Source organism: Vicugna pacos, chromosome 5 (genome assembly GCF_048564905.1).
Source record: "Vicugna pacos chromosome 5, VicPac4, whole genome shotgun sequence".
NCBI classification, from domain to species: domain Eukaryota; kingdom Metazoa; phylum Chordata; class Mammalia; order Artiodactyla; family Camelidae; genus Vicugna; species Vicugna pacos.
Window position 1 is genome coordinate 34,232,475 of NC_132991.1, and position 12,188 is coordinate 34,244,662.

The following is a 12,188-nucleotide window of genomic DNA, read 5'->3' on the forward strand; positions in this document are numbered from 1 at the left end:
TGGACATTCAGGTTGTTTCTAATTTTTCACTGTTATATAAAACATTATGTTAAACATCCTTGTATATAAAACTACATCTGCACCTTTGATTTACCTTAGGCCAGATTTTTTAGGAAGAAAATTATTGAAAGTATATGAACATTTTTAAGCCCCTTTATGTGTATAACCAAGTTGCTTTCCTAAAAAGACTGTATTCCTTCTCCCTCCCTTTAGATGTATATGAGGTCAGTCCTGTCATACCCCCTCATTAGTGTCATCATTTATATTTCTAGCTACAAAATATGGAAATAGCCTATATATTACCTTTTTCTGTTGGAGGGCTAGGGCTTGATGGGTGAGAATTCTTTGTAGCCCAAGGAGAATAGCTGTATCCATCAGGGTCCAGGCACCCAAGGGAATAGTCTTACCTGGAAGCTGCTACCGTGTCTAGGACTGCAGGGACAGAGGGCTCAGTGGTTTTGCCACCAAACTGGAGCCATGGTGCAAGGTAGGGCAGGGGGAGTTTTCCAGCATTAGCTGGAACCATGCAGGAGACACAGTCACACCAGCAGTGCTGCATAAAGTCGAGCTGGAGAAACATCCTGGCTGAGCTGAGCTGGAGGGGGCAGTTGTGGGTTTTTACTACCAAAAGCCAGGCAGGCACATTGTATGATGGTATCTATTTATACCTAGAGAGAACGAGCTTAAATGATGAAGACACATCACAGGGAATGAGTATCTGGGCTCTCGGTGTCCCTTCTACCTCCCCCGCACCCCAGTGCATTTATTCAACTTTAGTCATTTGACTGCCATCTTCATGACTTACTAATGCATAAAATATAGATAGATAAATAGACAAAATATTATAGATAAAATATTATATTCATGTATTTCATTTAACGTATGAACACTGTATACTCATATTTTTATATATATTCCAAAATAGTGCCTCAGATACTTTAGTCTTAGGGAAATACAACTCCAGTATTCATCTGTCCTCACCACGGCTACATTCATAATTCACACCTAATAACTATATTTCGCCCCTCACTTTGGTCAGAGAGTACTCTTGCCCAAATTCGTATTCGAACCTGGGAGGTGTTACATTTACCTGCCTTTTGCAGGGAGGGGAAAGTATACTAATCTTCAAACACAGCAAATACAAGTAATAGTTAATCCACTTTCTATTATTTTAACTATATTAATGTTACTTGTGTGTTTTCTTAACTTTCCCTACTTTTCAGCCATACTTAAGGCATTTAAGTTGTAACCATGGCAATGAGCTATAATGATAAGGGTAGAAAATTGAAGTTTGATTGTAGGAATAAAAGAGACAAATCTGGTTTGTTTCCTGTTCCTTTTTCTAAGCAGTTACAGATGCCCTTTAGAAGTCTGATTGTAAGTAAACAGGATAAAATGACAGTTTCGCTGCTACTTTTACTATAAAGTTTAACTTTGTCTTCTCTTTACCACTTTGGATGCAGAGATAGCGGATATAATATGAAAATAATCTTGTTTTTAGAATTTAGTGGTCCTACCCAGAATGAGGTAGGGGTGGATTAAATATAAAAAATATTTAAAAGGTCTTTGGTCTGTTTTGTCCTAGGCTAGGTCTTGACCAAAAAAAAAAACAAACAACTTTATTCGATTGTCTTGGTTTCCTTTAAAAAGAAAGATTACATGAAAAGGTTTAGAATTGAAGGTCTGTTATTGTTCCTCATTCTTCTTTAACATTTACTTGAAGACAATTTCTCTACTCTCCCTCTCCTTATTTTTGTATTACAAATTTGACTTGAAAAGCTTTTCAGCAATAGGGTTTGTTAGCAAGGCAGTGGTTTGATCTCTACCTGGGAGAGATCCCTGCCTACTAAGGTGTTCTCAGGATGTTATATTCTGTTGAAATGCCAGAAATTGAGACCAACTGCTGAATTTGTTTTTAAATAGCTAGCTTACTGCAGAGTCGCTTTCTAAGAAAGAGCTCGATGCCCTAGGAGGAGATTTCTGTTTATGATTCAGTTTGGGAGAATCAGCTTCCTTGTTTTTTGATTGGTTGGTTGGTTGATTTTTAACTTGTACCAGGGATCATAGGCTATTGGAAAGAAAAGGCCAAAGCCTTGGGCACTCAAAGAGGTAACTTCCCAAGTCATGGGGAAGAACCATTCATTCTTGAGAACATTTTTATCTTCCTCGGCTGATTGGGAAACTGTCTTAAGGAGAAGCTTCCTTGGATGTAATAAAAGTTGTTTGGAAGCATTTATGCTCTGTTGTTATCTTGCCTTTTTGTTGCCTTCTCTCTTCATTATTCTGTATTTTCTAGCTTACCAGCATTACCTACTTTCTAAAAACGCAAGTGCACATCCTCTTGTCTTTTATGAAGAGAGGAATTTATCATTTTCTGTTTGGGCATTGTGTTTTCCTTAGCCTTGCATTTCCCATGACCTTGGGTTTTGTGTGTGTTTTTATGTATATTCTGCTAAAAAGGAGTGAAGGGGGAATGTTGTCTTAGTGTTTTTTTCTGTTTCCTCTGTTGTTAGCCTGCCATTTTTCCATGGTTCACGTCTTCATATCTCTTACCAGTATATGGAGTTGTACAATCTCTTTTATGTTTCACCAAAATTTGAGGTAACTTTTAAGAACACATATGATAAAATCGAAAACTAAACTCCAGAATCACGGAAAATATATATTAGAATAATAAGTAAAGACCTGAGGAAAGTGAGAATGCAAATGTATGTATGTGTAATTATACTTCTTCAAGATGGACCATATTATGGAGGATATCTTTTAAAGAAAAAAATCTTGAACTTTCTCTTTCAAGAAAAAGCACACCAGTTCAGTCCTAAATAATAATAATAATAACCATACACAGTGTACGCTACCCACGAGGATGAAGCTGTTGAAGCCATAAATTGAGTCCTTTTGTCAAAGTGATCATGGCTTGTTACTTAAATCCTCCAGCCACATCCTGTCAAGTGAATTTTGCCACAAATCACAATTTCAGTTTTTCTGTTTGGGAGGAAGAATTACCAGTCTAGATGGTTGCCAGTTTTAGTGCTTCTGTGTAACAGGTAGGGGAGTGGCATCAGCGAGAGACTCCATTCCTCCCCTCCTCTTTCCTACAGATTAGGACCAGGAACCTTCTACAGAGCTGGGGTGCTGTGTCTTTTCCCACCAGATCAGAGAATCAGGCTCACTTTGATCTGAAGAAAGTACTCAAGAAACAGTTGCAGGAATAGATACTAATGTATGTTGAGTAGGTGATTGGGAGTTACTACTCCCAATCAAGCTGAACAGGCCAAAGGATTGGAGTCGCTAGTAAAGAACAAGTTAGCAAAAGACATAGGAGCATAAAATTTCTGGTTGACCCAGAAGGCACTAAGGGATTAGCAGACTTGGGTGAGTCTTTCACAATAAGTAGGAGAGAAAATATTAATGAGTCCATGCAATTCAACTATTTGATGTTTGACAACAAAGGTGAAAGGAAAGGAAAAAGATGGTGGAAAAGTAGAAACTTTAAGCTGATCAGATTATTTAATTTAGCAGTGCCACATGTATTTATGGTGGAATGTGTGATATGCCACATTAACGTGCTCTCCATGCCACTCATCATTGTGTGGTATACACGGACGTGAGTTACTAACATACTACTAAACTTAAGGCTTTATAAAAGTTAAGTTTTAAATTTTCTTTATATATTTAAGTTTTGTTTCTAAAATGTATGAGCATGAGTTTCTTCCACTGGGATGGGTTTTAAAAACAAATAAACACAAATACTGAGGATAAAAGATAAACGAGAGACTAGCCTTAAGTCAATTTATCTTTCTTTTTTCTCCATCTGGAGCAAGTAATTTACAACACAAAAAAGCATCAGCACGTCATGAGATAAGACGCAAACTTAAATGGGAACACTTTATGCCTCAGTAGAAATGTACTGAATTTATAAAGGAGATACAATAGGAAGTTGTATTATACATATTCATAAATAGAATGCTAGATTAGCAATCATGTATAAAGGACTGTTATTTTACTGAGAATTTTGAATGTTATGATCTATTATGGCTGTAAACCATACAAATGACAAAATTTTACTTCTATTCTTCTGAATACCAGGAGGAGTACAAATTTCTATTAAAATCAGCCTTTTCAGGCCTTTAGCAACATAGCTTCGTGATCACCTCTGTAAAAGTTCGCTTAACTTTTTAATGTTTTATTACACTTTTTAAGGTTTTATTACAAAAGTAAGACATGCTTATTTAAAAGAAAAAATTGTCTAGAAGAATTTGAAGTGAAAGGTAAAATTTTTCTTCATTTCCACATCTCCCCATACCATGGCCATGGTCCCCGCCGCTCCCCCATACATAACAATGTAGAAGAAAATCTGAAATAAGATGCACCAAACTGGTAAATTAGTGTGTGAGATTGTGTGTGTATGTGTGTAAAATATCCACACACATTTGCATTTGTTTTGTTTTGTATTTAATACAATGAGGATATATTATACATTGTTCTATGACTTAGTTTTTTTCCTTAACAATATAGTAAAACCATGCACGTGTTTCTGTATCAATATACAAAGATCTGCCTCCTTTTCAGTGGCTGTCTGTTGTTTAGAAAATTCATGTAACCAGTCCCTTATTAGTGAACTTTTTTTTTTTCAATTTTGCACTTTGACAAACAATGGTAAAAATTTTCTCTACACATCTGTCTGAGTGTCTCTGTCAATTACATTTTTTACAGGAGACTGCCTGGGCAAAAGTGTGTACATTTTTATTTTGGCATTAATGTCAGATTGCCCACCAAAAATGTTTAGCAACAGCATGTGGGACATGGGAAGACTTTCCCTCTATCCTCTTAGATTATGTCACTGGAATTTAACTGACAATAGACAGATTAATAGGAGGAAGAAAACAATTATTCATATACATCTGGAGCTCACCAAAGGAGTAGCTCCCCAGATGGCTATGGTTGGGGATTATGTACCCTAAATAGAGGAGAGGAGGCAGGCAGACAGGCTTCTGTAGGAAGAACACATGGGTTTCTGGGGAGCAAACAGGAGCCGAGAGTTTGTGATGACATTTGTTTACCCAGGTGTGAGTTGTCTCTGTGTTGCTTTTTTTTTTCTCCCCTTCATTCCATAAAACTCCCCCAGAAGGGATCCATGGCAGCCTCACTCCCAGAAGTTTCTGCTTTTCATGAAATAAGGGAAGCTCCAGAAGGAGTTCTTTCTGTATCTTCTGAATCTCCAGTATCTGTAGTTTAAGATGATCTTCATGCCAACTCTCGGGGTCCCAATAGTATGTATCCCTACCTGTGCCAACTGTTATGCATGTCTGTGCTTCCTGTGTTAACAGTGGATAGTGACATGTGAAGTATAAATCTTCATGAATGTTTAAAACTTTGAGAAGTTATTAGGCTTTTAAAAAATTGTTTCTAATTTCCCTGTATCGTAAGCTTTATGGACAGATTAATAAAGTTATTTTAAAAATAATTATTAAATATTCATTAAATGGGAATATTGCATGACGACTTCAGCATACCACTGACCATTATATTATTTAATTCTTATGGAAACTGGAGATCAGCCTGATCTTGGAATTTAATAAAATTGTCATGTTTCCTGTCAGCTTTACTTTCTTTCTTCTTATCTGCCTCAAAATGATCAGATACATTTTTCTGTCAACAAAAATGCAACGACCACTGCCAAAATAAGCAAGAACCAAACTCTTTATCACCATTGGAGGTAATTTGGGTGCCAACACCTTACTCCAGAGGTTCCCAAACTTCGCTGCACATTAAAATTGCCTGTGGAGCTGTTAAAATTTTATTCCCAGGCCTCCCCCACGTATAGTTAAATCCAAAAGTTTGGGGCACAAACCAGAAATCAATAATCTTTAAAGACCCCTAGGTGATTCCACTCTGCAGTGTGTGAACCACTGCCTTACTCATAATTTAATCAGTTTAATTACTAGTAATTAAAGAGAAGAATTAAAGTTTATCCTCCCTGTCCTGTACAGATTTTATTTCAGAATAGCCAAATAACCCTAGTCATTCCTAGCTATCTAAAGATTTCTAAAATATGCCAAAGAGTTCCTACTGATCACTGTAGAAAGAACAGTAAAATTAGAAAAACCACCAGTTTGCAGCTCCTAATGAAATCATTGATTCAAGCAAAGATTGTCAGTGTATGAAAAATAACCTCTATTCTTAATCTTAGCCTCACAGTAGAGTCACCTTGGGAGTGTTTTAGACACTTCTGCTGACTGAGTCCCATACCCTCCCACTTCCACCCCAGGGGGTTGCAGTGTGCAACCAAGATTGAGAATCATTACATTAGTAGAAAGGAAGATGGAGTACTTGAAAATAGATCAGCCTGCCACACCACTGAAATTGGCTGATTGATCTGAGCAAATGTGAAAGCTATGATGTGAAGTACACAGCACCATGCGTAAAGTATTCAGTATAACTACAGAAGTTTGACCTGAAAGCTTTTAGCTCTAAATTTCTCCTTATAAGCAAAATTGAGGCCAGAGGATATGTAAATGCCACTACGAGACACCCATCAAGCAAATTCAGAATGTGGCACATCCTCTTGAGTTTATTGCTGTGGTTCCAGCAGTGAGCCAGGAAGATGAAAATGGGGAAATGGGCTATCTTTTTGAGATTTAAAGGACTTAGGTAACCATCACAGTTAAATGCAATTGGTGAACCTTACTTCAGACTGACGAGTACAAGCCACTGAAGAAAGACATTTCTTGAGACATCAGGAAAATTTTTAATATGAACTCATTGTATGGCATTATGGGATAATGGCAGTGTTGTGAAGTCCTTATTTTATAGAGCTACATAGGGAAGTATTTAGAGTTCTGATGATCCGGTGTGAGGGGTCTGTTTTAGAATACCATAACAGAAGAAAGGGAAAGATAAATGGAGTGTTAGAAGTGTGGCATACAGTTGTAATGATTAAATCTGGGGTGGTCAGTTATGCTTTTCTGTTTTTATGTATGTTTGAAAAAGCTTAATTTTAAAAAATTACATACAGCTTCTTTAAACAAAGGACTCAAAGTATTGAGGTTAAAATTGTACATCAGAGGGACATGATGCATAGAAGCCAGCAAACTGTTGACCACACTATGAGGGTTCATCCTAACAGGAATGAAACCAACAAGAGATGATGGTGTGCGCTCCCCGGCCAGTGGGTGTTATTTCACTTGAGTTTCCACGTAGATGGAATTTGGTTAGATGAATTCTTATTAAGCAAAATTACCTGTAACATGCTAGGCATCAGCTGAGAACCCCACATTATCACTCTGTGTGTCCATGGGTGGCAGCCACCAAATAAGAATGTTAGCATTCTGCTTTTGCCAACGTGTACCTGAATGCTCCCAAGCCAATTATTCACGATATATGAACACATCCCCCAAAAGCTTAAAATTGTAAGTTAGTACTTTGTGTAAAAATCAAATATCCTGTTTTAGCCTTTAACATTTTATGCTTAATTCAAACATGTCAAATAAGTATTTTAAATCTTCTCCTGCTTTTAGTGATATGCGAAGAAATATCCTATTAACTAGCTAAAATAAAACAGAAATTGTCAAGTCAGGATGCTCCTCTTTTTCCACTTCCGCCACCTCACCACACAGAGCCAGCTTCCCCAGTTTACAATGGTTACTTTGGGGAGCATTAAAAAGGCTACAATTTATAAATAAATCTCCACATTTCATTTTTATGCCAAAGGTAGCCTGCATTTAGCTTTATCTTGATAATCTTTACCAAAAATGATAATCCAGTAGAAACATACGGGAAAACCTAGTTTCACAAGACCCATTTATTTCTTTTGATAGGGAATACGTATGGATTTTTTTAAAAGAAGATTTTTGTTTTGGGGGTTTTTTTTTTTAACAAGAATGTATCTTATATCTCCCACTAACAAGTATTTTCATTTCTATCTTTGGTAACGTTTTTTTCCCTAGAAGGAATGAAGTTTGTCTTTGAAAAAATATTTGAGTGATTTTTGAACAGTTATTTTCTGTAGACTTCAGACTTTTTACATCACAGCAAATCCCTTATTCTTTTTTCTGCTTTGCTCTTTAGGAGGTGAGCACCCCATGGCCTTTTATGACCGCCACCTATTAAAGTCGGACACTTATGTGTGTGATCCATTTCTTTTCATCTTTATATTTCTAAACTTCTTGTTTTTCTAGTTTTCCTTTATAGGTATAATGGAGTATAAATTTTTTATGGTAGGTGTAACACCTGTATTTTAATTAGTACCCAGACTAAAAATACTTAATAAACACTCATTTTAATATGTCTGTGAAAATTCCTATTTTTTTTCTATAAAGTATTTCTAGTCATTTTGCTTCCCTGACCAGAATTCAGAAATTTGAAAATATTTATGACCAGGGGGTCTCTCTGTGACATACAAGCCTAACATACTTTTCAGATTGTTATTGTAGAAATCAAATAAAGCACTTTATAGCAGTTGATACAGATACGAAGTTTGCTTAAATTGTGAAATTAAATTCAGGTAGATGAGCTGTTACAGTGGATTTCAAGGCAGACTATTGATGTTTAGAGCAAGGTTTAAGATGAACTAGAAGGTACTTCAATAATAAAGGTTTCTGTTTTCCAAGGCTTTTCACACAATGTTTTCTGGATGAGTAAAAGTTTTAAGAGCCACTATCTTAATAATTTTTTAAAGATGGTATAAGTGTGCATAAGATCCAAGAACCTAGATGTACTCAAGAAAACCAGACTTGAAATAGTTTCAAGAAACATGGTCTTCTGCCCATTTCCCCTAAGTCTTTACTCTCATTAAAACCCAACTTTTAAAGGATATTATAGGTATGTAGTAGTTTTCAGTTGAGTCAACAAACTCCAAGTATCTGTGATAGTCTTAAAATATCAGTCAATATCCATCTACGTCTTCTGTGGATTAAAGAGTGTTTTTATGCTCCATAGTTTCATCACCCTGTTTACACTTTCATCCTGAAACAGGATTTCCCAATGATCTCATTGCCTCCAATAATAAGGTTACCTGCTGTAGAAATGAGTCTCGTATGTCAGAGAAGTTACTGAAGAGGACAGATCTTCTGGGGACTGTTTTCCAGGTCCCCTTCCAGAATTAGGCTGGGAGCTTTACTTCTTAGCCATTGAAGGCACTGGAATATTTCTGCAGGGGCTCTGTGCCAAGTAGACTGCCCCCCGAGCCTGTGGTCCTACAGGAGGTGAGAGTCCCATGGCCAGACAGGAAGTTAAGTTCTTGTAAGATAAAATTTTATACTCATATTTTTGAGAGTATTGCCTCAAATCATAGGTTGGAGTTGGAAGAAATGTGACATACTCAATTCCCTTAACTGTCAAAGGGAGTATCATCTGCCTTAACATGGCCGACTATTACCATCCCAAGAGTCCTGCCAAAATCCACACTATACTGCCTTTTATACAGGAACAGACCCCTAAACACTGTAGCAACTCCAGACAAGGAGACTCTAGTGTAAGGTTATAGCATGCTGGATTGTAAAAGACTAGTTACAGGACTGCATGTACTAAAAATCTCCTTACTGATCTCTATTCCTGTTTCCATGGTGATTTTACACACAGTGCAGACCACTGTCATTTCATATAACAGACACATAGATTACCAAAGCAGAGGCATTTTAATAATTTCAGTTTCCTTAAAGAAACCTTAGACTTTTTACTGAGCATATGTTTGTGCATACTTGGTATGTATTTCAGAGGGTACATCGCAAAAAAGATAAAACAATTCACTTTGTATTTCATCTTTTACTGTGAGCTTAATGGGATGGATAATATAACATTTTCATAGCCCTACAACATTATTGTCCCTTACCCACTAATATTTTTCTTAGCTGTAACCTTCTACTTTTTCTAATTAATCATCTTTTTTCAAAAATAATATTCAGGCACTCAGATGAAATATAACAGGCAAAAAGGACCATGTTTCCAATAATCTCCCAGTCTTAAACACAGATGGAGATTATTTCATTATACCTTGAAGTTTGTTCAGGTTCTTTATTTTTAGACATTCACTTTTTTGGAAGATGCTAATTTGATGTTTGAAAATGTCCCATAGTATATTTCTGCTGTCCCAGAAAACATGTTTGTGATTTTTTTTTAGAAAAGGTAACACATGTTCTTCAATACACAGATTAAGGAGGTAGCATTCACATTCTGTTTGCCATTTTTACTCATAAAATGTGTCTCAATTTCATGTTCTGCTTGTGCTAAATCACAACATGCCAGCTATTTAACTGTAGTTTACAGCACTGATCATGAAATGATTAACCCCACCCAGTAAATCTCTGTGAGTTTCTCTGGTAAATTAGACTAGTATCTTTTTCCATTCCACATAGCAGATGTTTTTAAAAGAAAGATTGCATAAATAACGTATCATTAATAATTGTGACATACCATACTACAATAAGGAATACTTTATTCATTAATTAGGAAATGACCCTTTTGCTTATCTGACATATAGTGGCTATATGTATATAAATTTATGTGTGTGTATAATTTGTGAATTACAGGTTTTCAAAGAAACAATAAAAAAGTAGTCAAACTGGTTTGAAAACAATGTCATTTCCTTTGGATGATCAGAAGAAATTTCAGTATCTTTTTATCTTTGCAGATACACATTATTGTTGGACTCCACAACGTACAATATAATATTGTATAGTTGATGTATAATATTACATTAGTTTGGAGGGTGTGATTCAACATTCATATGCCTTACAAATTAATCATGATAAATCTAGTAACCGTCTGTCACTGTACAGAGTTATTACAATATTGTTGATTATATTCTCTATGCTGCACATTACATTCCCATGACTTACTTATTTTATAACAGAAAGTTTGAATCTCTTAAGCCCCTTTACCAGTGTCACCAAAAATTCCCCCATCCTTAACTATTTGTTTTTCCTCTGCCTCTGCGTGTGTTCCTGTTGTGTTTTGTTTGTTAGATTCCACATATAAGTGAAATCATGGTATTTGTCTTTCTGTAATTTATTCACTTAGCATAATACCCTCTAGGTCTATCCGTGTTATGGCAGGTGGCAAGATTTTGCTCTTTTTTTTGGCTGAGTAATATTCACACAATGGAATATCACATCTTTATCCATTCATCCAGTGGTCGACTCTTAGATTTCTTCCCTATCTTAGCTATTGTAAATAATGGTGCAGCAAACATACGGATGCATATATTTTTTCAAATTAATATGTTTGTTTCCTTCAGGTAGATATCCAGAAGTGGAATGGCTGGATCATATGATTACTTCTATTTTTAATATTTTGAGGAACCTCCATACTGTTTTCAATAGTGGCTGCACCAGTTTACAATATCATTAACAGTACACATTATTTTTGTATATGTTGCATTCCTTTGCATGTAGTTGTCCAGTTTTCCTGACACCATTTATTGAAGTGACTGCCTTTTCCCCACTGCATATTCTTGGCTCCTTTGTAGTAAGTTAGTTGACCATATAAGCATGGGGTTTTTGTTTCCTGAGGTAGTTCTATATCACTATAAAATTCCCTCTTAGAACTGATTTTGCCTAGTTTCATAGACTTTGGAATATTGTGTTTCCACTTTGATTTGTCTCAAAGTATTTTTTTACTTCCTCTTTGATTTCTTCATAGACCTATTGGTTGTTTAAATGCGTGTTGTTTAGCTTCCAGGTATTTGTGTTTTTTCCAGTTTTCTTCTTATATTGATTTCTAGTTTCATACTATTGTGGTCAAAAAGATGCTTGATACAATTTCAGTCTTCATAAATTTATTGAGTCTTGTGATTCATCCTGGAGAATATTCTATGTGCTGTAGAAAAGAATGTGTGTTCTGCTATATTTGGGTGGAATGTTCTGTACATATCCATTAAGTCTATCTGGTCTAACATGTTATTTAAAGCCAGTGTTCCCTTATTGATATTCTGTCTGTTTGATCTGCCCATTGATGTAAGTGAGGTGTTAAAGTTCTCTATTATAGTATTGCCATCAGTATCTCCCTTTATGTGTTTAGGTGTTCTTGTGCTGGGTACATAGGTGTTCAAGTGCTATATCTTCTAGTTGGATTAATCCCTTTATCATTCTGTAATGCCCTTCTTTGTCTTTTGTTACAGTCTTTATTTTAAAGTCTATTTTGCCTGATAAATGTATTGCTACCCCACTTTCTTTCATTTCTGTTTGCAT

At 35.9% G+C, this 12,188-nt stretch overlaps 1 protein-coding gene across 12 annotated transcripts in view; it reads left to right on the forward strand.

Moving 5' to 3' along the window:
• PKP4 (plakophilin 4) overlaps window positions 1-12,188 on the forward strand; it is a 210,803-nt gene that overhangs the window by 138,425 nt on the left and 60,190 nt on the right. The window lies entirely within an intron of this gene.